Source organism: Oryx dammah, unplaced genomic scaffold (genome assembly GCF_014754425.2).
Source record: "Oryx dammah isolate SB20612 unplaced genomic scaffold, SCBI_Odam_1.1 HiC_scaffold_11, whole genome shotgun sequence".
Lineage (NCBI taxonomy): Eukaryota > Metazoa > Chordata > Mammalia > Artiodactyla > Bovidae > Oryx > Oryx dammah.
This window is the reverse complement of record NW_024070195.1, coordinates 11,546,189-11,573,709: the sequence shown is the minus strand read 5'-3', so window position 1 is coordinate 11,573,709 and position 27,521 is coordinate 11,546,189. Positions and strand designations below refer to the sequence as shown.

Below are 27,521 nucleotides of genomic sequence, written 5' to 3'. Positions count from 1 at the left end.
CAGCCTTTGGATTTTATACAGTTCAAGAGCTATCGTTTTTAATATTCTGGTCTCGCCAGTTCCTACTTAAAAACTTAATATTGTTGGCATCTGTAGTGACTTGCTGTTGCCAACTCAAAATTGATTTTCCCTTATTATTTAAGAAATTCAAGCAGAATTTACTATGACTACCTTATTCAGTATCTTGTTCTTTTCCTTACCACTTTAGTAGTTTGAGAGAGAACTCTTTACATGTTCAAAGGGACCACATTCAGTCTATAGGAATATTTTAGAGTGTTAGGAAACTGTACTGGAAATTCTTTGATAGTTAAATCAGCTAGTTAACCAGATTGAAATTAACCAGACTAAGGTTACTGTTCAGACAGCAAGAGGATGCTTTTATCTCTTCTTTGACAGGTGAGTATAGATTGTAGTACAGTTGGGTTTCCCTGGTGGCTCAGATGGTAAAGAGTCTGCAAAGTGGGAGACCTGGGTTCAATCCCTGGGTTGGGAAGATCCCCTGGCGGAGGGCATGGCAACCCACTCCAATATTCTTGCCTGGAGAATCCCCACGGACAGAGGAGCCTGTAGGCTACAGTCCATGGGGTTGCAAAGAGTCAGACATGACTAAGTGACTAAGCGCAGCGTAGTTGGGATAGCAAAGACTGAACAATTGTAAAGTTATGTGTCAGCTTAAGAAATCTGATGAAAATGCATATGGACCATTGCTTGTATGAACTGTGTGATGTTAGCACTTTTTGCAGTAGAAAGTCAAATTTCAGGTTTGTACATTCATTGCAGAATAGGTTATTCTAGAGGAGTCGTGACATGTGGTCATTAAGAGCTGAAGCTCTGGAGTCAGATGACCTGGGCTTGATTCTTGCCCAATCACGTATGTGTGATGTTGGGCAAGTGATATAGCTTCTCTGTGACTCAGTGTCTCCAACTGTAATAAGTAATGTAAAATTTCAAGACAGTGCCTCGTGCATCATAACTGTATTAGTTATCTATTTCTGTGTAACAAATTACCCTAAAACTTGGTGGCTTAAAGTAGCAAAAACTTTCTATCTCACAATTCCATGAGTAAGAATCAGGGCACACCTTAGATGGGTGTCTCTGGCTCAAGGCCTCTCCTAAGGTTACAGTCAAGCCATTAGCCCAGGCTAATGTGAAGGATCAACTACAGTCTCATCTGAAGGGTGGAGGCAGGCTGTGTGTGTCTGGGATCTGCTTCCAAGTTTACCCACACAGATGCCAGCAGGCCACGTGGGCCCCTGCACAGGATGGCTTCAACAGTCTGGCAGTTGGCTTCCCCCAGATTAAGTAATCCAGGAGAGAATGCAAGAGGGTACCCAAGATGGAAGCCACAGTCTTATAGCCTCACCTTGGAAGTGACATTCTTTTAGCTCTGCCCCACTCTGTTTGCTGGAGTCTCTCACTATAGTCCACACTCAGGGGAGAGGATTATAATAAGGACATGAATACCAAGGGGTAGGGTAGCTGGGCACCATCTTCTAGGACGCTGCCTATAACAGTAACTCATGCTTTCACGTGTGTCTTCTATCCTATCTACATGTCAGTGAATTCCAAACACCCGCATCCAGGTGTCTACCTGATAGCTCACTAAAAGTCTAATAGGCATCTTAAGCTTAACACAGAAAAGTGGCCCTTCCTGACACTCGCCTTTTCCAGTTTTTTCCATCTTGGTGAATGGCAACTCTATTGTTAGAGATGACTGGGACAAAAATTTGCAAAGATCCTTTACTCTTTTCTTTCTCTTCTACCACTTGTCGCCTTGACCTTCACCATGTGTCCAGAATCTCACTAGTTTTCACAGCCTCCTCTTCCAAGTGTCATCACCTCGGTCCACGTATCTAGTGTCTCACCTGAAGTTTTGCGGTTGCCTAAGTGGACTCTGTGTTTTCAGCCTTGCCTCCTTAGAATCTGTTCTTCAGACAACAGATAGAAAGATCCCTTAAAACATAAGGCAGATCATTATCCTGCTCATTTCAAAATTCTCTAGTGTCTATTTTAAGGTTAAAAAGCCAAAGTCTTTACAGTGGCCTCCTAGGGCTTTTGTGATTGTAACATTATTCTTTTTGTGTGTTACTGCCTAAAATGTTGTCAGGATGCATAATAAATACTATATTAATCTATTTCTGGGTAAACACATCTTAATATGTTTAAGTTATCCAGAATTTATTTTTTACCCTCTTTTCTCTTTTATTTTTTAAAAATTATTTATTTTAATTGGAAGGTAATTGCTTTACAACATTGTGATGATTTTTGCCATACATCAACATGAATCTGCCACAGATATACATGGATCCCCCATCCTGAACCCCCCTCCCATCTCCCTTCCCACGCCATCTCTCAGGTTGTCTCAGAGCACTGGCTTTGAGTGTCCTGCCTCATACATCGAACTTGCACTGGTCATCTATTTTACGTACGGTAATATACATGTTTCAATGCTATTCTCTCAAATCGTCCCACCCTCGTCTTCTCCCACTGAGTCCAAACGTCTGTTCTTTACATCTGTGTCTCATTTGCCGCCCTGCATGTAAGATTTTCGTTACCATCTTTCTATTTTGTGAATGGTGTGAGGGAGTGATCTGACTCTTCTCAAATGGAAAGCTAATCTCCCCAGCGCTACTGATAGACAAGAACACTCTTTCCCCACCAAGGGGTTATTCCACCATGAACCCATTACTCACCTTCTATGCAATCTGTGTCTCATTGTTGGAATTTAGGATTAAAATGAATCTTAATGGATCATATAAGATAAAATTGTGTTTGTGGAAATTTAATTTGATATGGTATACTCAATTGCATATAAAAACAACTTGAATTATCACTAGGAATTCATTATGGAGAGCCCTTACTTAGGTCCCTTTATTTGATAGATAAGGAACTAATTCTGCATAGGAGATTATGACTTAAATTTAAAAATAGACTAAGCTATAAAACTCAAACCAAAAAAAAAAACAAAACAAAAAACCTCATGGCTTTTAGACCACTGCTTTTGAGTTATGTTGATATGCTATACTTTGTTGCTGCTGCTTATAACTGTTCAGAAAATTATCACAAAATGCTTATCAAATTTTAAAACCCTGCAAGGATATCATCTAGAGTGAAATCCCTGTTTCTGTAGCTAACTTTCAGCGCTCAGGCATATCAATGATTGCTCTAGGCCTCTGGCGTTCCTTTCGTCTTTCTGGACTTTTGGTCTTATCTCTATTTATAACTTCAACCGGCAAGCAAGAATGGGCAGGCAAAGGAGATTAAACTCAAGCCAGTTTGTTTTGTGGGTGATTAGCAGCACAGTATTCCTGCCTGGAGAATCCCAGGGACGGAGGAGCCTGGTGGACCGCTGTCTATGGGGTCACACAGAGTCGGACACAACTGAAGCGACTTAGCAGCAGCAGCAGCACTGCTGAAAAGTTTTGCTGAAAGAGGAAAGTATATTACAATTCTTGCTTAAAAGGAGGTGTATAGAATTTTCAGTGGTTTCTTTTGATATAAATGGTTTCATGCTTGTTGCACCATGTGTAACTGAGGGTCAGCTCTAAAACACAAAATGAATCACTTCTGAGTTCTTCACATCTACAGAGATAAGAATGGAAAATCTTGTCACTCAGATGAGTCCTTTTTTCTTTTCTCTCCTCTGCAAATAAACCTTACTCCTCTGAACACCTGGTTTCCCAAGCCAGAGATTAGCCCTGAGCTAATAATGGAGACATATCTCCTCTCCCAGATCACTTGGCTCTGCTTGGTGACAAGAATATAATCCAGAAATGAATTTCTTTACGCAAAAATAAAACAGAAAAAGAGAAAGAATACCATGAGAAAGTATTGTGCTTCTGGTAAATTTTTCAAACCAACACATTACATTGTATTCAATGACATTATTATGCCCATTAAGAGTCAGAGGGCATGAGTGATTAAACCCAGAGTCCAGTCAAGGCACAAATTAACTTGCTGTGTGACTTTAAGAGGCTCTTCACCCTCTCTGGGCCAGCAGCTTTATTTGCAGAAGAATCTTGGACTAGATGACAAAGACATTTCTAGTTCTAAAATACCAGTACATAAAGCTGGTAACAAGAGAATTGCAGCAGTTTATTTTTAGTAAAAGAAGATTGATACCAGCCAGTAACTCTCAGTGGGCTTGTTTAAATCCTCCTCTCTTCCAAATTCTGTTTTTACCAAAACGGTAAACTGAAGACAGTTTGTCATGCTTTGAACTTCCTGGCTCATGTTGATTTGTATCAATATGTTACTGTTACACATTTGAGTGGGAGCTGAGTTACATTTCATGAAAACTGCTCAGAAAACTAATAAAATCGTTACAACCTCACTTTCAGTGGGTATTGATAGCATCAAGAAAAATAAAAGAGGCTTGGCCATTTTCAGGCATTTGCTCTTCCAGCTAGACTGAAAATATAATGGCCTTGCACTCAACTCGCTTGTTTAAACATTAACCAAAGTGGCTTTCTCCTCCTCCTCAAAATGTTGAAGTGCCAACATGAATTTAACCAGCAGTCCACACCCCCCACCCAAGTCCTCTTAAAAAAACATTGAGTATTCTATAAAGTAATAGCTTCAGAAGGCTTTCAAGGAATTGATTATTCACACAGCAGCTTCGTGAGGTGCAGAAAGTATATGCTGTCTCTTAAAACTGGGTCAGAGCATGGTGAGCTCCTTGATTCAGGGCCTTTGGAGATTCATAGAGGGTTTCTAGTTACAAGTGGGGTGCAGTCACCATCGTTAGAGAATGGGGTGACAGCCTTCCAATGGGCTTTCAGAATAGATGCGGAAGAGCTCAGAAAAGGCTCAGAAAGGGTGCAGACATCTTTTGAGGATCGTTTCCACGCTCTCAAATGGCCATTGTCAAAGAACAAACAGTGGGGGGGGGGTTTGACTAAGCATCTGAAGAAGCTCGAAGAGCACCATGTGACCAGTGAGCCTTGGAAGCTCACAGCCCAGTGGAGAACTTTTCAGAGCGACTTGTCACACACAGTTCTAATGTGTGGGCTTTATCAGCTGCTCTGAGTGGGGGTTAAGAGGCATGCATATTTTACCCATTCATTACATATTCAGTGTGTGAAGTAAATGCCGCTTTCCAGCTTGGGTGGAGAAGGTTATTTATCAAGATAGACCAAGTCAGAACGAAAGCCCATCAGTTACCTGCTTGGAGCGCAAAATGGAAAATGTCCTCTCTCTCACACTTTGCCATTTCTGTTCAATCCTAGTAATCCTTCGTTGAAAATTACTAATATTAGCTCCTTCAATTTGAGTCTTTCATGGGCAGAATCAGATGAATTTTAATTCAAAACATAACTTTCTCCACTTTCTGCCCTCGAGAACTGCACGTCAGTATCTCTGTTTCAACATCACGAATTCTTCTTTAATTTCTTATTTCAGTTAGTAAACTTGAAATCTTGCAAGCACATTACCAGCGGTAAGTGTCCTAAGATGCAGCACCTATCTAATAGGGGCTTTGCTACCTTTTTTTCTCCCCCCCCACCCTCCCCATCACTGGCATTTCAAAGTATCATATGGACATCAGTTGTGTGATAGATTCGTCCTGGTAATTAACATGCTTGTTTGAGGTTATAAAATATACATCTGAGAAAGCCCAGGGATTTCCCCCAAATATCAACGAACTGCTTGAAGTGGCATTTATTTTTCATTCTGACTTGGTGTTGTGTTTTGTTTTACTGCAGCAGTCTGGAGCAAAATGAAAGAGCTGATGTCGAGGCCTCCCAAGTAGTGCTGCTACAGACCATGAACAAGAGAGGAGGAGGAGAGATCAGCCTGCACGAACGATCCTGAAACGCAAATGGTCTTGGGTAAGTCGGCTTGGCATCCATCAGCTGTAAATTTCATCCATCATCATTGGTTTGGTGTCCCAGGACATCTTTTTCAAGTTCTCTACAACCCAAGCAACAGGATGTTGAGGAAATGTTGATCAAGTGCCGGAGAGCCGAAAGAACAATGAAAGTGACTTAGCGCGCTCATTTCTGAAATTTGCGAAAGAGTAGGATTTGACCGGAATGCACTGGTGGTTAGGAAAGACTAGAAAGAACAGAACTAAACACATAGGCAACAGACTTCATCTTCCGTGTATTGCATTTCAGTGGAGAGAATACTGGGTTAATCACAGGCGAGACAGTGGATTTAGTCTAGTGGCACATTTGTTATCCTTTAAGTGACGTATTGGGATGAGCAAGGTGAGAGACACTGCGAGTTTCCAGAGCCTATTCAACAGGATCTGTTGTGAACCTTTTAAAAAAATATTTATGTATGTATTTGGCTCCACTGGGTCTTAGCTGTGGCACGTGGGGTCCTTGTTGTGTCTTGCAGGGTCTTGCGTTGGTTCAGTAGCTGGAGCACATGGACTTAGTTGCTCTAGCGGCATGTGGGATCTTAGTCCTCTCACCAGGGATCAAGTCTGAATCCCCTGCATGGAAGGTGGATTCTTAACCACTGAGCCACCAGGGAAGTCCCTGTTGTGAACCTTTTAACTAAACATGGTGTCCTGGAATGAGTCTTGGTTTGGGGGCGGCGGGGGCGGGGGTGTGGTGGTGGAATGCAAATGTGCCAAGCTATAAGTAAATAATAAATTCCAAACTCAACACCAAAATAATGTGGACTTCCAAGGAAGGTTTATAAGCCTGCTTCAATGTATTTCTTGGAAACAATGGCCTCAGATGGAAGCCCAGTTCTGCTCACATATCTTGGTGACCTCGGACAACTTATCCACCCTCTTGGAATGAGTCACCTGTAAAAACACCACCGTCTTGAGGGTGTCCAGGGTGGTTTGCAAATGTGAAATTCCACAGTTCACTCTAGTGAAGTTAATGAAATAATTATACCTTTTAACTCTTGCTTCTCTGAATTTATGGGTGCCCTTGGCAAGTCATCATTGGCAGGGGGCTCACTGGACCAGCCGCTGTGAACAAAAGGGTGCAGGCACCTGGGGTTGCTCCTTCCTTCTGTTTGGTGACACAGCCCTTTGGACAAGCAGGCTTTGCAATGTCTGGCTCATAATTTATTCCCTTGCAGCATTAAAGAAAACATGGCGTAGTGCTCTATGAATATAACATTAGAATAAACGAGATAGGTTGCTTTTGAATTCTTATCTTCTATTTTTCTCTTGGGGATCTAACTTCTTTCTCTGTGCTTGCTGTCACTGTGTCATGGGTTTTCTGCCAGCCCTTTAACCCCACAGAGCCCCAAACTTTGTTTCATGTTGAATGGAATTTATGATTTCTTTCTTACTCGGTATCCCTTATTCTGAAGCAGAGCTGTGAATGACACGTTAAATGATGTTCACATGTCACTCTTGTTAGCGGCTGGCTGGCTGTCAGCCTCAGAGTGGTGCATTATTTGGGTTTCATAACAGCATTTTTTTTTTTCTTACAAATGTTAAATTACGAAGTGCAGGAAACCACACAAATGTGGCAGAATGAAAAAATGCAAACACAGTGTTATCTGGAGATGCTAGTTTTATGATTTTCCTGGTGACTGTCTCCTCCCTGCAGTCAACGTACAAAGCCTCTCTACTTGTTCGGTGGTGGCCTTGTAACGCCGTCTTCATCTTCTGTTATGCCTTGTGCTGCTGAATGGAGAGGTTGGGTTAAGATGATTGCATGGGGCTGTCTCTTTCTATCGAAGTCCTTCCTGACCACCAAGCCTGCCTCACACTCACAACGTCTGCCCTGAATCCTCAGGACCTAACAACTGGCTTCTCCTTATGAACTCCTGTACCAATGACAGCCTGCATCTTAAAAAAAAAAAAAAAAAAATCCTTGGCTGTGCACCACTTTGTGCATTGTAGACTTGAGGACAGGAATCAGGTCATAGCCCAGTGGTTCTCAAAGGTGGTCCAAGCCCCAGCACCACCCCTAGCCGGGATGTGTGTATTAAAGCTGCAGATTTAGCAACACTGGGCTCGATGAGTCACAATTTCTGAGGGTGCTTAGCCCAGGAAACTCCTCGCAGAGAGCTCTTCCGCACTGAGGTGTGCGAGTAACTCTCTGAGGCTACTTCTTCATCCTCCTCTTGGTCTCCTTGCCCGCAGCAGAGGGTCCAGATCCGAGCACATCTTAATGTGCCCAGGAAATACTTCCTTGTTGATCTGAGCAGTGTCAAACCATGAGGGTTACAATTGCTCTTCTATCTCCTGACCTTATCAGGATGTGGAGTCAGCGTATTCTCTGAACCCCTGAGAAACCCCTTTGTGTCTAAATGTGTGAAATGTTCCCCTAGGTTGGCGGCTCCTTTAGAAACCTTCTGGTTATGTCTCTTGCTGTGTTACCATTGACTCTTGACTGTTCCCTGGTGATGGTAGGAACCCTAACCCCACATCTAGCAGAGCAGAAACATTAGCTGTGGGCGCAGCACTCGATGGAGCTGACAGGATGGGAGAAGGATGGGAGGATGGCGCGGTGCTGTGGTGACTTGGATGCTGTCTCCTTGGCTGCCAGAGCTTCCTCTGCTGCCCGTGGCCGTTCATTTTAATGCTGTTGCTTTCAGCTGTTAGGCTCGCAGGTTGTCCGTTTGGGTGGCAGGAGAGCGGTCCCATTGCTGGAAGGGAAAAAGCTGAGCTGCAGTGGACACATGTCGAAGCCCGCGCAGTGGTGGTGGCAGATTCAGGATCTGACTCTGACGCTGACAGATGGCGATGGTGGCACTTGGCCCTCTCCTTCCCTCTGCCACATGCAGCCCGGCCTTGGATGATCCAGAAGAGATGTGGTGTTTGCTTCTGGTGCGTCTCCCGAAGGGCTTTGCTGGAGGATGCACAACCGGCAGAGCACCTGATAGCTAGTTCAAGTCAGAAACTAAACCGAAGAACTCGCGGAAGCCTGGCCGGCCAAGGAGGGAACACGTAGGGGAATCAGGAAAGGTATTAGCTGCCGGGGTAACCACTACCCCAGGCGCCAAACACTTTCTGCAGCCTTTCTTCTGACTCTTGCTTTGTCTCAGTTTTTCTTAGTACAGTTGTGCCAAAGCGGAATTAAGCTTGTGTTAAGAGCACATTGGAGCCTGGCGACAGGAAAGCATCTTCCGCTGGGTCTCCACCTAACCTCATCTGCTGGGGATTTGGTAAGCAGAGAGTGGACCAGAGTGGATGGGGCTTTTTCTCAGATTCTCAGCTAAGGGAAGGAAAGAAATGCATGGGTTTCCAAAGTGGTGTTAAGGGCAAAAGAGGCTTTTTAATATGTGCTTCGTGGAGACCTGACTCGATCTTCCTCTATGTGACTTCTTCCAGATATAAGTTACTGATATAAGTATCTTCGAGCCTTTGTTAAAGGCTTTAAGCGATAACCGGGGAGAAAATTAAAGAAATGATAAAGTGTGTGATTTTCACGAAATACCAGGTGCTGGCATTGCTGTTTGGGAGGTCTTTAGTGGTGCCTGGAATATTTCCTTTTAAGTAGCTGTCCACAGTGTGAAAAGAGAAAAAACTGCTTTTAAAAGAGAGCTGTCTAGTTAGAAACTATGTCACTTGTGCTCTTTAGCACAAGGTAGCCTTGAGAATTGCAGGGGTTCCGAATGGCCACCTAGGCCCTGCTTCTGGAAGGCAGATAGAAGAAAAGAGCAAGCTCAGCAGCCTCCTTGAAGACCATGGTCGGAGAGCTCTCCGAATACGTTCTAGTTCAGAGGAGTTAGTTACCTTCAGCGTCCCTGAGCCGCTGGGCGGTAAAGCAGCACCAAGCACGCCTTTGGTGAGATGTGTTACAGCTCGCTCTTCTCCTGACACCATCACGGGCTAATAATTACATCAGCCCTTCAGAGCAGCTGTGTGGTTTGGTCTAACTGTGAGTGAAACCACACCAGTTCAGGAAACGCAGTGAATTGTCTTGTAATAGGCATCATCAAAGCCCACGTTGATTGCCATGGAAGGTACCCTTCCTTGGTAACAGTTTGAGAGCTTTGAAGGGAGGTGTTTGCTCTGCCTCAAAAGAAGTTAGAATTAAACGGCCACGTTTGCACACTGTCGGAGTGAAAACTGAAACTCACCCATGTTGGTTCCTGCACGCGCGCGCCCTGAAGGCTTCACTGCTTCGAGGCATCATTATCAGCTCCGCTCAAATGACTAACATTGTTCCCCTTTCTCCGCAGAGTTTGAGGTCACTGGCTCTGACTTCCTCCCAGATGGCTCTGATTTGAATATTCCAAAGGTGTCTTCACCTTGAGTCTAAACCTGTACCTGTCACTCTCCTGTCTCCCTTTATGGGTTCCTTGTTTAGAGAAACAAGGTCACCAACCAGCTAGTCACTGAGGCTGGTCACCTCCTCCTCTTCCTGTATGTCATCTCTTGACCACATGCTGTAGTTTTACCTCTTAAATAGATTACAGACTATCCACTCTTCTTTCCTCACCCAAGTTCTCTTTCAGGCTGTTAGCATCCCTTGCCTGGACCAGGGCAGCCACTTCTAAAGCGTATTCTGGCTTTTTTTGGGGGTTTATTTTACTTTTTAGCTGTGCTGGGTCTTTGTTGCTGTGCATGGACTTTGTCCAGTTGCTGTGAGCAGGGACTAGTCTCTAGTTGCCATGCATGGACTTCTTCTCATTGCAGTGGCTTTTCTCGTGTTGCAGCACAGGCTCTAGGCACTCAGGCTTCGGTAGTTGCCACGTGTGGACTCAGTAGTTGGGGTGGGTGGGCCTAGTCACTCCATAGCATGTGGGATCTTCCCGGACCAGGGATTAAACCGATGTCCCTTGCATGGCAAGGCGGATTCTTAACCACTGGACCACTAGGGAGGCCCCCAAAGAGTATTCTTGCCTCCAGTCTTTCATCCTACTATTTTGAGAATTACCTTCTTAAAGAAAAGGATCTGATTGAATTATTCCTGAAAACCCTTGACAGTGTGTGGAAGTACAGAAGGCTGTTTCTAATACAATGTTAAGTGTAAAATTCGTAATTCAAAATTGCATACACATGTTGGTCGCAGTCATGATGGGAATGGGTGCCTGTCAGCAAAGACTAGAAGTGAGTAAAGCAAACAGGAAAGATGTTTGCAGCGTGAGAGTGATCGGTGCTAAGTCACTACAGTCGTGTCCAACTCTGTGCGACCCCATAGACAGCAGCCCACCTTCTTTCTTTAAAAATAGCTCTCTTGGTATTTTTCATAGTAATGAATGAATAGGATGAAATGCAAGGAAAAATTTAAAGCATTTTCATTAGCTTTTTCTTCCCTATGAGATAATGTGAATTTCGTCGCATGATATTTGAGACCCCCTAGGAACTCATTATCAGCTTAGTGTTTAAACCTCATCTGCCACCCCTCGCATCTCTCCACACACTTCTTTCTACTCTGAACATACTGTGTATTTTAATAATCATGCTTTCCTTCACCTTGATTCTTTGGCGTGAGATTCTGTTTCTCTCCCCAGTGGACTCCTCTTTCATTGAGGCCAAATAGAAATGTCCCCTTTTCCTGCTCAATGTACTGCAATTCTTTGTTTACAAAGTTATCTCTGTAGGTGGCTCATGATGGTAGAGATTGGTTTATTTTAAACCTTGTATTCCAAGTATTAAGCCCATTCCGCCACATAATTTAGCTCAGTACATATTTATGGAAGGTGAGAAGAAAGGAAAGAATTCATTTATGAATATATAAGTAATCCTTCAGGGGAGATGTAACATTTTTCAGATAAGCTCAGTGCTAATTACCTTGTTATAGAAATGATATAAAGGAAATGTTTTAGGTAAATAGTTTTTACAAAAGTTGTTGGATTCAACATCAGACCATTTTCACTAAAGAAATAGGGTGGATCTTTGGTATTTGAAAATTCTAACCTCAGGGAGGATCATGTCAGCTTCTCAGTAGCCATATCTCTGAAGTTACTAGAAATTGCTTATTAAAAAAAAACTGTATTATGTCATGAAAAATCATATCGGCCAAATCATAAATCCAAAGAAATAACATATCCAGTGCTGGCAACGTACTATGCATAGGTGGTATTTTTTCCTAAGGGAATTTAAAAAGCCAAGAGTGGATAGCAGGAAAGCATTGATGTAACATTTTCAATTCTGAAAGGCTATTCTGCTCTGGAAATATACTTGTTACTATTTTTTCCTTTCTAAGAATTCTATTTGGTTAAAATATCAAAGGAGAAAAAATATCTTGGCTTAAATAGAATGAAAAGTCATCTTCAAAATTAATTTGGCATCCTCAAAATTTCCTTTTCAAATGGGGGAGTAGGATGGTTTTTTTAGTGTCACGTGTTAAAAATGCCACTAAAAACATCATCCTTGGCACTTGTTTGCAAGGAATTCAGAATGGGATTTGTTGGCGATGAATGCGTGAGGCATGTTACACATCCTTTTAAAGAATATTTTGTCATCAGGGTAAGAATGTTTAATACTGTATATTATTTTATAACATATAATTTTTCCTATTGTTTTAGTTGAGTCAGTAAGCTGGGAATAGAGAATTTCAATTTGAGGTTTGCCAGGTTTTTTTTAAAAAAAGGAACCAAAATATTTTTATTAATATTGAATAAGTGATATAGCTGTCTACATGAAAGTCCAAGAGGATCTAGAGACAAACTATTAGAATTAACAAGTTCTTCAGCAAAATTGAGGTTTGCCAGTTTTTTTTTTTTTTTTTGCATACTATTCTTACCCAGCTTTCAGTTTTCTTGTGTATTAAATTATGCCAAAAGTCGAGCCATTGTTAGATGAGCAGATTTTAAGAAATTGGCCAGTCAACAACACTGACTACTGATGAGATGCGTTAAATACCACATCACTTCTCAGCCTTGCATGTGAGTTGATCTTTGCTTGCCACAGTGAAGAACCTTTGCTGAAATTTCTTCTTTTCCTGTCCTGTGCATCACGTTCATGTGAAAGCCAGACCCTTCGGCTCTCTAGAAAATGCATTAAGAAATAGACCAGGGCTTAGTTGGATGAATGCACAGTGTTAGTTATTCTCTGCTGCACTGTCCACAGGGCTGCGGCCTTGCCCGGTGACTGCTCCAGTTCATTTAGCAGGAAGTACTGACTGTCGAATTGCCCTTTTGTGAGAGCCAGTCCTCGAAAGCATCCTAACTACATAGTGACAAAAACTCCAGCAGGCAATAGGCAACTGTAAGTTTCATTACAGCTTCGGATGCTACTCAGGGTAGCAGGTGCTTACCTTGAACTGCCCTCTGCAGACCACGTATGTGGGTCCGTGGGCTGCTCCTATGGCTGTAGTTCCCGGAGAGTGTTTACTGTTGGTGAGTGCACGCAGAGGAGTCTGCAAGCTAGAGTAGCCCAATCAGGAAGTCCTTTCCTGAGACTTTAAGGATCTTAATGCAGAACAGGACACCTTGATGGATCTAAAGTTTAAAACCCAGCCCTGAGAGAACTGATTACGGTCCTTAGAGGTTTTTTAAAATAGGACACAATAAATTGCTATAATGCTGTTGGAAAACAACGTCACGCAGTGTAAGAACATAGGTTCTTGAGGCAAACTTCCCGAGTCTGACTACAAATCTACCCCTAACTAGCCATGTCATGTTCACCAAGTTACTTAACCTCCTTGGGTCTTGGTTCATCCATCCATGGCCTAGGAGAAATTAAGCAGCACCTATCAGTTGTGAGAATGAAATGAAGAGTTAAAGGTGTAACAAAATGTTAGCTGCTATTATCCTGTCGGGCTTCCCTCGTGGCTCAGTGGTGCAGAATCTGCCTGCCAATGCAGGGGATGCGGGTTCGATCCCGGGGTAGGGAAGACCTCCTGTAGAAGGAAATGGTAACCCTCTTCAGTATTCTTGCCTGGAGAATTCCATGGACAGAGTGGCCTGGAGGGCTACAGTCCACGGGGTCACAAAGAGTTGGAGATGACTTAGTGACTAGACAACAATGTTATCATGTTACTCTCATGGTGTTCAGTTGGACTGGTCCTCATTTGGTAATCAAACTTTTCCAACCTTTGCCTTCCTTCAAACTGAGTTTATGAATTTACAGTCAGTTATGGAGGGGGAAACTTACGAGTGAGTTCAGTTAGGGAAGGTGAGGAAATGCTGTGAGAAAACAGAGAAGTGAGAGACTTGGTCTCCTTGCTGGCGGTGAGGATCTGGAGGAGGCGTTCTGAGCCCGACATGGAAACGAGCTCGGATCCCAGATGGCAGAGGTGAGAAGGGATGGGCATTGTGTGCCGGAGGAACCCCAAGGTCCAGGGTAAGGTGTGTGAGGTGGAATAATGAGAGCCTGGGGGGAAAGAGGCTGATTTAATAATGATGATGATGATACTAATTAATGTGAATTACTAACTGAATAGCCACCTTACACCAGCCTGTGTGATTGGTACTTTACATAAATTAGCTCTGATCGTAATTCCCTGCAACGTAGGTATCCCCATTTTACAGATGAACATTTGAATTACTCTCATATTAAGGTCAGAATATTTTCTGAAGTGGTGGAGAGCCATTGAAAGTTTGGGGATGGGAGATGGTTGTGATCAGACTTAGCCAAGATTTACTTATCTGCTGTTAGACTCGAAGTTTCTCGAAATTAAAGACATGATTTACACCTCACTGTCTTGCTTGTGAGCAATAGCACTAACCCTTTAAAATGGTGGATATTCCATAAATACTGGTTGAGTCTCTTTTAAAAGCTTCCTCAGCAAAACCTGGGAGACACATTTTGTACATTTTCCCCTTTAAGGAGAAAATTAATTTAAGAATACTTTATACATCAATTTCTTTGTGTCTGTACCTATTTCATCTCATCTGATCCTCACACACACACACACACACACACACAATTCAAGGACAATGGGTGTGACTTTTACATTCAAATGATATGCTATTATAAAGGATGAGGTTATTGGTGTTGAAGGGTATCACATGGGCTTATAGGAATAAAGCTAGGATTCCAACCCTGGTCTCTCCCCGACCCCCTGCCTGTACCCTGCCATCACCCCCTACCTCTTTCAAACACTTCTGATTTCCAATCTCCACTCGGGTGGTTTCTTCCACTGGTTTAAGGGCACTTGGCTTGCACTCTGCTGCTTTCAGAGAAACTAGAGCCCTCCAAGGACCTAATCTACTTGGTTGGAGTTGATGAGAAAGGGATTATTTTCAACTGTCTTCAGGACCAGCATCCTTTTTCAATGATACTGCTGGCAGGTGGCCATTTCTGGGAGGTCATCAAATTAGCCACTTGGGTAAGGGCCTTGTGCCCTGTGTTGGGCGGTCATGTAGACAGAACTTGCTCTTCATAGTAAAATAGACTTTTAGAGTGAGTACATTGCAGGAACGCTAAATGCTTTGCTTCTTCTGCCTGATTGAAACCAAATTTATGATACTAAAAAACACTTAGTAATGGGCACAGAGCAGCGTTCGCTTCCAAATCCGTCTGAAACTTGCAGTGACATTTAGTGAAAGGGGAAGTTCAATTCTGATCATCAAAGGTCATGGCCAGTGAACCTACAAGCACATATTGTGCAAATTCAACCCAAATCCGTATTTATTAACTTGACAAATTTTGGAGTGCTTATCTGCTCTATGAAATTGAGTAAGAGCCTGCAGATCAGATCTGCTTAATGCATTTAAATCAGGACTTCTGAATACTTGGCTCCCGTGCTGGTGCCAATGTTCAGAGGCTTAGCTCAGCTGCAGCTGTCCCCCTCTTTGCAGGAGTGGACGTTTCTCTATTTCCTGGTGAGCATCCACACTGGCCTCATCCTTTCCCTTGCTTGTCCTACCCTCATCCAATTGAGAGAGTCAGGGAACCAACAGCATTGTCTCCTGGGAACCCAGCCATCAATCCAGCATGTGTCCTGAATTTTATGTTTATATATATATATATCAAGGGCTTCCCAGGTGGCAGTAATGGTAAAGAACACACCTGCCATGCAAGAGAGAGTTAAGAGAGGGGGGTTCGATTCCTGGGTTGGGAAGATCCCTGGAGGAGGGCATGGTAACCCATTCCAGTATTCATGCCCGCAGAATCCCGTGGATAGAGGAGCCTGGCTACAGTCCATAGGGTTACACAGAGTTGGACACGACTGAAGCAACTTAGCACACACACACACACACACACACACACACACATTTAATTGTAGTAAGTATATGTAACATAAAATTGGCCACTTTAACCAATTTTAAGTGTAACAATGCAGTGGTATTAAGTACATTCACAATATTGTGCAGCCATCAGCCCTGTTCACTTCCAGAGCTCTTTCATCTTCCCAAAAAGAAATTCTGTACCTATTAACCACGAACTCCCTGTTCCTTCCTCTCCCAGCTCCTAGTGCCCTGTACTCTACTTTATACCTCTAGGAGTTGGCTGACTTTGGGTACCACTTCTACCTGGAATCATATGATATTTGTCCTTTTGTGTCTGGCCCTTAGTTTAATTTTTAACACAATGTTTCAAGCATAGTTTTCTGTGTATTTGTTTTCACTATTATATTGTATCAATAATCATCCACAAGACATAATTCTCATTCTGATTTCACAAACTAGGTCCTATGAGAATATGGGTAAAAGAAGATATGGGAAATTGTTTTTCTCATTAGTTCAGTTCAGTTCAGTCACTCAGTTGTGTCCGACTCTTTGCGACCCCATGAATCGCAGCACGCCAGGCCTCCCTGTCCATCACCAACTCCCAGAGTTCACTCAGACTCACGTTCATCGAGTCGATGATGCCATCCAGCCATCTCATCCTCTGTTGTCCCCTTCTCCTCCTGCCCCCAAATCCTTCCCAGCATCAGAGTCTTTTCCAATGAGTCAACTCTGCATGAGGTGGCCAAAGTACTGGAGTTTCAGCTTTAGCATGAGTCCTTCCAAAGAACACCCAGGACTGATCTCCTTTTGAATGGACTGGTTGGATCTCCTTGCAGTCCAAGGGACTCTCAAGAGTCTTCTCCAACACCACAGTTCAAAAGCATCAATTCTTCGGCCCTCAGCTTTCTTCACAGTCCAACTCTCACATCCATACATGACCACTGGAAAAACCATAGCCTTGACTAGATGGACCTTTGTTGGCAAAGTAATGTCTCTGCTTTTGAATATGCTATCTAGGTTGGTCATAACTTTTCTTCCAAGGAGTAAGTGTCTTTTAATTTCATGGCTGCAGTCACCATCTGCAGTGATTTTGGAGCCCCAAAATATAAAGTCTGACACTGTTTCCACTGTTTCCCCATTTATTTTCCATGAAGTGATGGGACCAGATGCCATGATCTTCGTTTTGTGAATATTGAGTTTTAAGCCAGCTTTTTCACTCTCCTCTTTAACTTTCATCAAGAGGCTTTTTAGTTCCTCTTCACTTTCTGCCATAAGGGTGGTGTCATCTGCATATCTGAGGTTATTGAGATTTCTCCCGGCAAGTTTGATTCCAGCTTGTGTTTCTTCCAGCCCAGCCTTTCTCATGATGTACTCTGCATAGAAGTTAAATCAGCAGGGTGACAATATACAGCCTTGACGTACTCCTTTTCCTATTTGGAACCATTCTGTTGTGCCATGTCCAGTTCTAACTGTTGCTTCCTCACCTGCATATAAGTTTCTCAAGAGGCAGGTCAGGTGGTCTGGTATTCCCATCTCTTTCAGAATTTTCCACAGTTTATTGTGATCCACATGTCAAAGGCTTTGGCATAGACAATAAAGCAGAAATAGATGGTTTTCTGAAACTCTCTCGCTTTTTCCATGATCCAGTGGATGTTGGCAATTTGATCTCTGGTTCTTCTGCCTTTTCTAAAACCAGCTTGAACATCTGGAAGTTTATGGTCCACGTATTGCTGAAGCCTGGCTTGGAGAATTTTGAGCATTACTTTACTAGCGTGTGAGATGAGTGCAAGTGTGCGGTAGTTTGAGCATTCTTTGGCATTGCCTTTCTTTGGGATTGGAATGAAAACGGACCTTTTCCAGTCCTGTGGCCACTGCTGAGTTTTCCAAATTTGCTGGCATATTGAGTGCAGCACTTTCACAGCATCATCTTTCAGGATTTGAAATAGCTCAACTGGAATGCCATCACCTTCATGAGCTTTGATGATAGTAATGCTTTCTAAGGCCCACTTGACTTCACATTCCAGGATGTCTGGCTCTAGGTGAGTGATCACACCATCATGATTATCTTGGTCTTGAAGATTGTTTTTGTACAGTTCTTCCGTGTATTCTTGCCACCTCTTCTTAATATCTTCTGCTTCTGTTAGGTCCATACCATTTCTGTCCTTTATCGAGCCCATCTTTGCATGAAATGTTCCCTTGGCATCTCTAATTTTCTTGAAGAGATCTCTAGTCTTTCCCATTCTGTTCTTTTCCTCTATTTCTTTGCACTGGTCACTGAGGAAGGCTTTCTTATCTCTCCTTGCTATTCTTTGGAACTCTGCATTCAGATGCTTATATCTTTCCTTTCCTCCTTTGCTTTTCGCTTCTCTTCTTTTCACAGCTATTTGTAAGGCCTCCCCAGACAACCATTTTGCTTTTTTGCATTTCTTTTCCATGGGGATGGTCTTGATCCCTGTCTCCTGTACAATGTCACGAACCTCCGTCCATAGTTCATCAGGCACTCTATCAATTCTAGTCCCTTAAATCTATTTCTCACTTCCATTGTATAATCACAAGGGATTTGATTTAGGTCATACCTGAATGGTCTAGTGGATTTCCCTACTTTCTTCAATTTAAGTCTGAATTTGGCAATAGGGAGTTCATGATCTGAGCCACAGTGGAAAATAACATTTCTAAGACAAAATTCTGATTCCTGTTGGGTAGTTCGTTTCACATTCCCTCTTGATTTTTCCTCACTTTGGTTTTAGCCCCTTTTTGGCTTAAATTCTTTGCAGAATTTCCTCAAGCAGGCTTGCATTTCTGTAAGTACCTACTAAGAAGAGTTCAGAATTTTTTAGATTCTATCTTTTGACGGCCATGCCTTTTCTTCTTCTTTTGGGCGATTTTTAAATGAATCATTCTGTCTACCTGCCTCTGTCCAACAACAAGCAGAAACATGTGAATCACGCTGCTGTTGGAAAATTGGTGAATCATTGCCTTCCTTTGTGGTGATAATTACGCAAAGCAGAAGTATTCCTTTTTGCATAGAGGCAGAAGCAATGTCATTTTACTGCAGCAGTGAGATTGGAGTAGAGGTGAACATCATTCTTCTTCTATTTACATCTTTAATGAGCCGCAATTAAAAGTAGTGAGTTGGCGTGGCGGAGCGATTGTGTTATTTTCAGATTTCTATTCTAGCCACCACTGCTGATCTCAGCGACACTCCACTGGCACCCTGGAGCTCCGAGAGCTTGAACAAAGAAAGCCCGGAAGGGGCTAATCTACTTCCTGAAAGTTAATGGAACAGGAATGACCTTCTGCTGGCCTAAGGTGGACATTTGCCTCAAATCCCAGAAGCCTGTGATTCTCGAATCTTCTTTCAGGGTACATGTTTTTCTTATGGTGAAAAACAGCTCTATGGATTGAATTCATGTTGAGGTGCTCAGAGTTTTTCTCTGTTCTCATTTTCTCCGGCCATAAATAAGATGCCATAGAGGATCTCCCCGCCCTGGGTTCCCAGTGCGGGGCGGTGGCTGAACACCATGTGTTGTGAATAGGCATGGCTGCCTAATCCATTACTGTGGACGGCAGGTTTTCCTGCCACAGTAGTAAAGCTGCATACTGGAATTCACTTAGCAGCTTGTCTAAAACACACTGTGTAAACATTTTTCCTGTGGCCACCTGAACTCAGCAAAAATGTGTGCTAAAGTATTTACGATACACTTGATGCTGAAGAGGGCTGTAGTGAACTATGTAGATCTTGGCCTCTGACAGGCATCCTCCCCCTACCCCGAGTTGTTCAAATAGACGTGAGTGTGTTACACACCAGGCACAGTTGTCTGCAAGCTAATGCCACTTCAACTTCATAGCCTCTCACTTGTACAGAGCCCTTCTAAGGCCCAGTGTCGAATTTTATGCAGATAATTCTGTGAACTCTTTGTTTAAAGACCCACTCCTGTCCCTATTCACCCCTCTGTCCCTTATCTGACTTTAGGAGCTTCAGACCCCAAACACTGGATCCACCTCTGATGAGGAATATGTATATACGTGCCTATCTGTGTGCATGTGATCAGTTGTATCCGACTCTTTGCAACTCCATAAACTGTAGCCAGCCAGGCTTCTCTGTCCATGGAACTTTCCAGACAAGAATACTGGAGTTGGTTGCCATTTCCTCTTCCAGGGGATCTTCCCAACCCAGCAAGATCAAACCCACATCTCCTGCGTTGGCAGGTGGATCCTTTACCAGTGATCCACCTGGGAAGCCCACACTTCTATGTGCATGCGTGTGCCTATGTGTATATTAATTACAGTCATTTTCCCTTCACATTAGTATATGAAATTACCCTGAATCTGCCAGGCCACATAGTGGGACAGTGAAGAGGGTGGGCATAGCCTGTAGTGTCTTCACCAGTTGTTTCCAAGGAAATTTATATCTTGGGCACTTAGCAAATAATAATGCATTTAACTGATAGGAACTGTTTCCTAAGTTTCCCAAATGGATGACTAACAGTTATGATTCACATATTCCTGGGAATCTCCCTCCCCCCGGCTTGCCATTTGCCTGGAGCATGTAGAGTATATCAGAGTTTCTTAGGAGTTTAGTAAAACTGAACTGTATACCTTCTTCTCTTATCCCCAAGCCACCTAAAGAAAAATTAATTTAATGGCTATTTTGCAAAATGTTTTTTTTTCTAGCTTGACATGGTTAGTTGAAGGTAAATTATTCTCCCTGCTAAGCAGTTTCTTGTTCCAGGTAACTTTGATTTGAGAAGCAGCTGTTGATTTCAAGTATGCTAAATTCATTTCTTTCTTTGAGTTCTTTTATTTTTCCCAGTCTGTTGTTAGGAGTAAAAAAGCTAATTTAGTTTAGATTATTTTTTTAATGCCTCTGGCATTCAAAGTATGACATTTCCTGCTGAACTAGCATTGTGATGGCCTGAGAGAAAAAGACCCCAACAAAATATAACCCATTAAAAAAAAAAGAAGAATTAAGTATTGTGTTGGCCAAAAAAATGGTTTGGATTTTTTTTTAATGGAGAAACCCAAATGAACTTTTTGGCCAACCCAAACCTGTCTGTAAAAAAGGTTTTAAATCAGTTCATGATATTATTGATTAGCCATTTAACTTGCTTATTAGTCAGAAATCTTAGGGAGATGTGATGTCATGGACTGCCACGAGTGAACGGCAGTTGGTGTGAGCAGAGTTTCCCTATATGTGAGGCAGAGCAGGGTAACCGTGGAGTAGAAACTGCAATATATTTAGTCCTCCCAGAGCAAGGAGGCCTGTTTCAGTGGCCTGCTTGACAATACAGTTTATCTTCATGACTTAGCAATCTCTGAGTCTGGGAAGGGCTGGGAATGGAAGCAGCGAGCAGGCAGGGTGCTGCGGAGTTGGAAACTAGATTGCTTTGGGAGGAGGGGACTGGTCACACAGTCCAGGTCTTGGCTCTTGCTCAGTTCTTGCCCCTACTTTTGTGACCTTTGGGAAATGACTAACCTCTCCAAAACAGTCTCCTCCTCTATAGGGGGGAGGTCAGTAGGAGCCTGGATAGTTCTGGGAGGTTGCCTTGGCCTGGGACAGTCTGTATCTGAAGATTAAGAGAGACATGAGACTTCACAGAGGAAGTCTCTGTGAAGCAGTGGAAGCGAAGCAGGTGGCAGGTGGGCAGAGATGAAGAGGGCGCTCTAGCACACGGGGTGGAAATACTCTCCGGGTAAATTCAGGTGGATGTCTCTCTCCACAGGCAGGAGAACTGAATACTGCTGGGGTTAGGGTTGAGACCTGGGCTAACTTACTCATGCCTGGAAAACACCTTTCAAGGAACTGTATTTCTCTTGCACAGGAGGTGCTCCTTGCCCTTTCCCCAGCACAAGAGGCTGAGCTTTGTCCCCGTGCACGGTGCTGGGCTGGCTTCCGTGCCTCCTTCTCACTTTTTCTTCAGTCTTCATCTTCAGGATGCTTCTAAAGATGTTTGGGGGCCCTCATAGATCTTTTTTCTTATTCCAAAGCCTTCTTACAATTCCTTTCTCTGAAGATTCAGGAGTATTTATTTATCTTACCACTGTCCTCCTTAAATAGTCAGATACTATTGTACTTGTTTTCGCCCAAACTCACACATGGGAATGAGCTTTTGTAATCAGCAGTGTAGGTTGAGTCTGAAATACCTGAATCCTTGCCAAGCTGCCGCTTAGTTGTTCAGTTAACACTTACTGAACTTCTGTCACGTCCTCATTTTCTGGGCTGTGTGTAAGAATAGCTCCTTTTCTCAAGAGTTTAGTAATCAAGTGGTGGAGACCAATGCAAATGGGCGCACGAGTGAGAGAGTAACAGTAATAACAGTCGCGCTGTTGAAAGCATAGACACTTTCTGAGTGCTTAGCATGCACCCAAAGTACTGTGCTAAGCACGTTGCATGCTCTAAGTGTGTATGTCTGCATACATACACACATTAAAGATAAATGTTTAATTCTCACAACGACTCTCTGATATAGGTATTGCTGTTATCTGCCTTCTGCTGTTGAGAAGACTATGGCCGGGAAAGAAGAAAATTGCCCAAAGTTATAGATTAAGCATGAGTTGGATGACTGTGTCGTTTTGTTTCTGTTTATAATTTTATTTATTGATTGGTTTTGGCTGTGCTGGCTCTTCATTGCTGAGTAGTCTTTCTCTAGTTGCGGCTATTCTCTAGTTGCGGTATGCACACTTCTCCTTGCAATGACTTCTCTTGTTGCAGAGCATGGGCTGTAGAACACCCGGGCTCAATAGTTGTGGTATGTGGGCTTAGCTGCCCTGTGGCATGTGGTATCTTAGTTCCTGGACTAGGCACCAAACCCATGTCCCCTGCATTGGCAAGTGGATTCTTAACCAGTGGACCACCAGGGAAGTCCCTGGATTAATGTTTTTGCTATAGAAACATCTGTGTCAGTGGGAAGTAAGAGCTAAGTCTATTGCTCGTGTGGATGTGAGAGCTAGAGAGGGTTCGTTTAGATGGGATTAAGGGAGAGGGTGGCTTAAACTGTGTTTTTTAGGAGGAAAGAGTCCTGATGGCGTGATGTGGAGGACAAAGGGACATTTGATGCTGGAGATGATTGCTTGTGAAGATCGGAGATCCAGAAGCTGGACAACAAATAGGTGTGTTTAGTTGGAGTGAAAGGCCTCCCTCCCTATGCCGACAGCTGGGTGATCCGAATTCGGTGAGCAAAGAGTTACTTTGTGGGCTGTGGTACAGGCACTGCCGGAATTAGTAGCAGGTCAGCACCTTATGAAGTCTCTCCAGGGTGTAAAGACATGTTTTCAACAGAAATGTGTTAGGTCTGCAAAGCAAATCAAGTGCAAACCTTAATGTCCTGCCCTTAGGAGATTTCTCCTTGGGTTCTCTCCACCGGTTGACATGAGCTTCACACTCTAGCTTTGAGCTGTCACCATCTTCACTTCAGTTTCCATTAATTAGCTTTGAGTCTTAGGTCTGTAATCACTTGGAGCTGTTCAGGATCCTTGCTCCAGCCCCTCCTGGACAGCGGGGAGATATTTGCCTTTTCCGACATATCTGCTTGCCCTAGCAGCCACTGCGACGCACTCTGGTCAGGCAGGTGCCTCTGGGGGAGGGGTGTGTAGCAGCCTCTGTGGGCAAACTCAGGACACAATGGCAGCCCCTTGAGGGCTCCAGATGGTCGGCACTGGGTAAGAGATTTAAACTTGGGCAAGACCTGGAAGCAAACGGGCGACCTGGATTTGTGGGTGCTTGGGGAAAAAAATTAGATGAGGAACTGTAGCTGTAGTAGGTCATGTTTGTTTCCCAGGTTTTTCCCTCCTAAAGTGGAAAAAGGAAAAAAAAAAAAAGCAGTGGAAGGAATTTCCCTAGGCTTGTCAATGGCTGGTTTGTTTGTCTAATTAATTAATGAACTAATTACTTTGCTTATAATCCTCCTTGTTTGGAAAAGATTTATGGCTGTGCCTTAAATCTCTTAAATTTATCAAACAAGAAAATCTTACGAAGTGGCCGGGTTAGCGAGCTATCTATGCCTCTTTTTAAGAAAAACATTTAATAAGAAATTCAATATCAATGTGCGTGCTTGCTAAATAGCTTCAACCGTGTCTGACTCTTGTGACCCCATGGACTATAGCCCGCCAGCCTCCTCTGACCATGGGATTCTCCAGGCAGGAATACTGGAGTGGGTTGTCATGCCCTCCTCCAGGGGATCTTCCTGACCCAGGGATCGAACCCAGGTGTCCTGCATTGGCAGGTGGATTCTTTACCACTAGCGCCACCTGGGAAGAAATTCTAAAAATGAGTGCCCTGCAATGGCACCCCACTCCAGTACTCTTGCCTGGAAAATCCCATGGACGGAGGAACCTGGTAGGCTGCAGTCCATGGGGTCCCTAGGAGTCGGACACGACTGAACGACTTCACTTTCACTTTTATGCATTGGAGAAGGAAATGGCAACCCACTCCAGTGTTCTTGCCTGAAGAATCCCAGGGACTGGGGAGCCTGGCGGGCTGTCTGTGGGGTCGCACAGAGTCGGACACGACTGAAGCGACTTAGCAGCAGCATGTATTGGCAGTTCTCATCTATTTTCCATTTTTTAAAAGTATGCTTTTCTTTTAAACTTCAGATTGTCTAGCAGTTTTACATTTTCTGGTTTCTGTTGAGGCTGGTGTTTGTGAAACTGTAGTGCTGACATGGTAACTCTTGGGTTTTGTTTTCCTGAAAGCCCCTCTTGCCTTTTGGAGCACTGTGAATGGGACCCTTACTGCCTCCTCCACCCCCACTACCCGGGTTTTATTATCTGCTCTTGCTGTGTTTTGTTGCTTGGCTTCTTGGAAGCTTAAGCAGTTCTGGGTCATTGACAAAAATCTTGCCTGTAGGAATTCAGCTCAGAAGAAATTCAAGAGAGCAAAGACTCAGTGTCTTCCCCCTAATCTCATGGGAATAAGCGTGTAAACTAGCATTTACCTTCTGCCTTTTGAGGCATGTTGCCACATGTGTCCTTCTCACAGCCATCTGTGTGCCTGTGGCAGTATTGACAGGGGAGCAGATTTTGCTGGCCCCGCTCACTGGGTGATGAGACACTCACGCCCTCTCTCACTGTCCCAGGATGCTTCCAGCCTGCAGGGCACAGGCCAGGGGCTGGGCCTTCCTTAAGGGGACAGTGAGGGGGGCTGAGTGAATGAGGCAAATCTACTCCTTGTCGAAGGATTCCCTGGTGGCTCAGATGGTAAAGAATCTGCCTGCAGTGCAGGAGACCCGGTTTGATCCCTGGTTTGGGAAGGTCCCCTGGAGAAGGAAATGGCAACCCACTCCAGTATTCTTGCCTGGGAAATCCCATGGATGGAGGAGCCTGGCAGGCTACAGTCCATGGGGTTGCACAGAGTCGGACAAGACTGAGCAGCCAACTCTTACTTATTCCTTTTCGACCAAAGGAAACAGAAGAGGAAGGAACTTGATCCTTTGCTGCCCCGCCCCAGGAGGCGAGCCTTACTGCTTTTGTTTCTCAGATGATAGAAGACCATTCATCGCGCTCAGGCTCAGTCACTTCAGTCATGTCTAGACTCTTTGAGACCCCATGGACTGCAGCCCGCCAAGCTCCTCTGTCCATGGGATTCTCCAGGCAAGAATACTGGAGTGGGTTGCCATGCCCTCCTCCAGGGGATCTTCCCAACCCAGGGCTCAAACTGGTGTCTCTTATGTCTGCTGCATTGACGGGCGAGTTCTTTACCGCTGGAGACACCTGAGAAGACCAGGGTTAGGGAAAAAGATTAATAGCTGCCCCCCTGAGAGATAGAATAAGGACTCGAAACCAGCGCTGTCTGAAGTTAGACTCACACTCTTCTTTCAAGCATTAGAGCTTCTCCTCTCTTCCTCTTTCCTTCTGATGTCCTGTGTGCTTAGTCATTTCAGCCTGCAACCCCATGGACTATATAGCCCACCAGGCTCCTCTGTCCATGGAATTCTCCAGGAAGGAATACTGGACTGGGTTATACTTGTTTTTAGTTATTTGATGCAGAACTGAAGAATTGTTCAACAGATAGATAGGGAAAATAAGTCAAGGTAGCTGAAACGAAACTGTTGGTGACTGACCTTTCTAACGCAAGTCTGTGGCTGAGAAGAGAGGTTCACAGTCAGTCACTTGGGATTTCAGAGCACTGATTTTAATAATAATAATAATTGAGAACTAAGGAGAGGAGTAAAGTAATGCTCAAAATTCTCCAAGCCAGGCTTCAGCAATACGTGGACCATAAACTTCCAGATGTTCAAGCTGGTTTTAGAAAAGGCAGAGGAACCAGAGATCAAATTGCCAGCATCTGCTGGATCATGGGAAAAGCAAGAGAGTTCCAGAAAAACATCTACTTCTGCTTTATTGACTATGCCAAAGCCTTTGACTGTGTGGATCACAATAAACTGTGGAAAATTCTGAGAGAGATGGGAATACCAGACCACCTGACCTGTCTCTTGAGAAACCTATATGCAGGTCAGGAAGCAACAGTTAGAACTGGACATGGAACAACAGACTGGTTCCAAATAGGAAAAGGAGTACGTCAAGGCTGTATATTGTCACCCTGCTTATTTAACTTCTATGCAGAGTTCATCATGAGAAATGCTGGACTGGAAGAAACACAAGCTGGAATCAAGATTGCTGGGAGAAATCTCAATAACCTCAGATATGCAGATGACACCACCGTTATGGCAGAAAGTGAAGAGGAACTAAAAAGCCTCCTGATGAAAGTGAAAGAGGAGAGTGAAAAAGCTGGCTTAAAGCTCAACATTCAGAAAACGAAGATCATGGCATCCGGTCCCATCACTTCATGGGAACTAGATGGGGAAACAGTGGAAACAGTGTCAGACTTTATTTTTTTGGGCTCCAAAATCACTGCAGATGGTGACTGCAGCCATGAAATTAAAAGACGCTTACTCCTTGGGAGGAAAGTTATGACCAACCTAGATAGCATATTCAAAAGCAGAGACATTACTTTGCCAACAAAGGTCCATCTAGTCAAGGCTATGGTTTTACCAGTGGTCATGTATGGATGTGAGAGTTGGACTGTGAAGAAAGCTGAGTGCTGAAGAATTGATGCTTTTGAACTGTGGTGCTGGAGAAGACTCTTGAGAATCCCTTGGACTGCAAGGAGATCCAACCAGTCCATTCAAAAGGAGATCAGCCCTGGGTGTTCTTTGGAAGGAATGATGCTGAAGCTGAAACTCCAATACTTTGGCCACCTCATGCGAAGAGTTGACTCATTGGAAAAGACTCTGATGCTGGGAGGGATTAGGGGCAGGAGGAGAAGGGGACGAAAGAGGATGAGATGGCTGGATGGCATCACGGACTCGATGGACATGAGTTTGAGGGAACTCTGCGAGATGGTGATGGACAGGGAGGCCTGGCGTGCTGTGATTCATGGGGTCGCAAAGAGTCGGACACGACTGAGCGACTGAACTGAAGGAGAGGAGGGTCCTACAAAATGTGGATCATGAAACCAAGAGTCTGACTGAGGAGTAGTGAGGAGGAAATCCAGTTAAGATATTGATGGAAAGTCCAGAGAGACCCCCAGAGGA

At 43.8% G+C, this 27,521-nt stretch overlaps 1 protein-coding gene across 6 annotated transcripts in view; it reads left to right on the top strand.

The window, feature by feature from the left end:
• Positions 1 to 27,521, top strand: part of ATXN1 (ataxin 1) — a 412,241-nt gene that overhangs the window by 105,886 nt on the left and 278,834 nt on the right. For all 6 annotated transcript variants that reach the window (XM_040249310.1, XM_040249304.1, XM_040249307.1 and 3 more), the window contains one exon: positions 5,703 to 5,828. The gene's annotated coding sequence lies outside the window, so the exon portion shown is untranslated. The remainder of the gene's footprint in view (positions 1 to 5,702; positions 5,829 to 27,521) is intronic.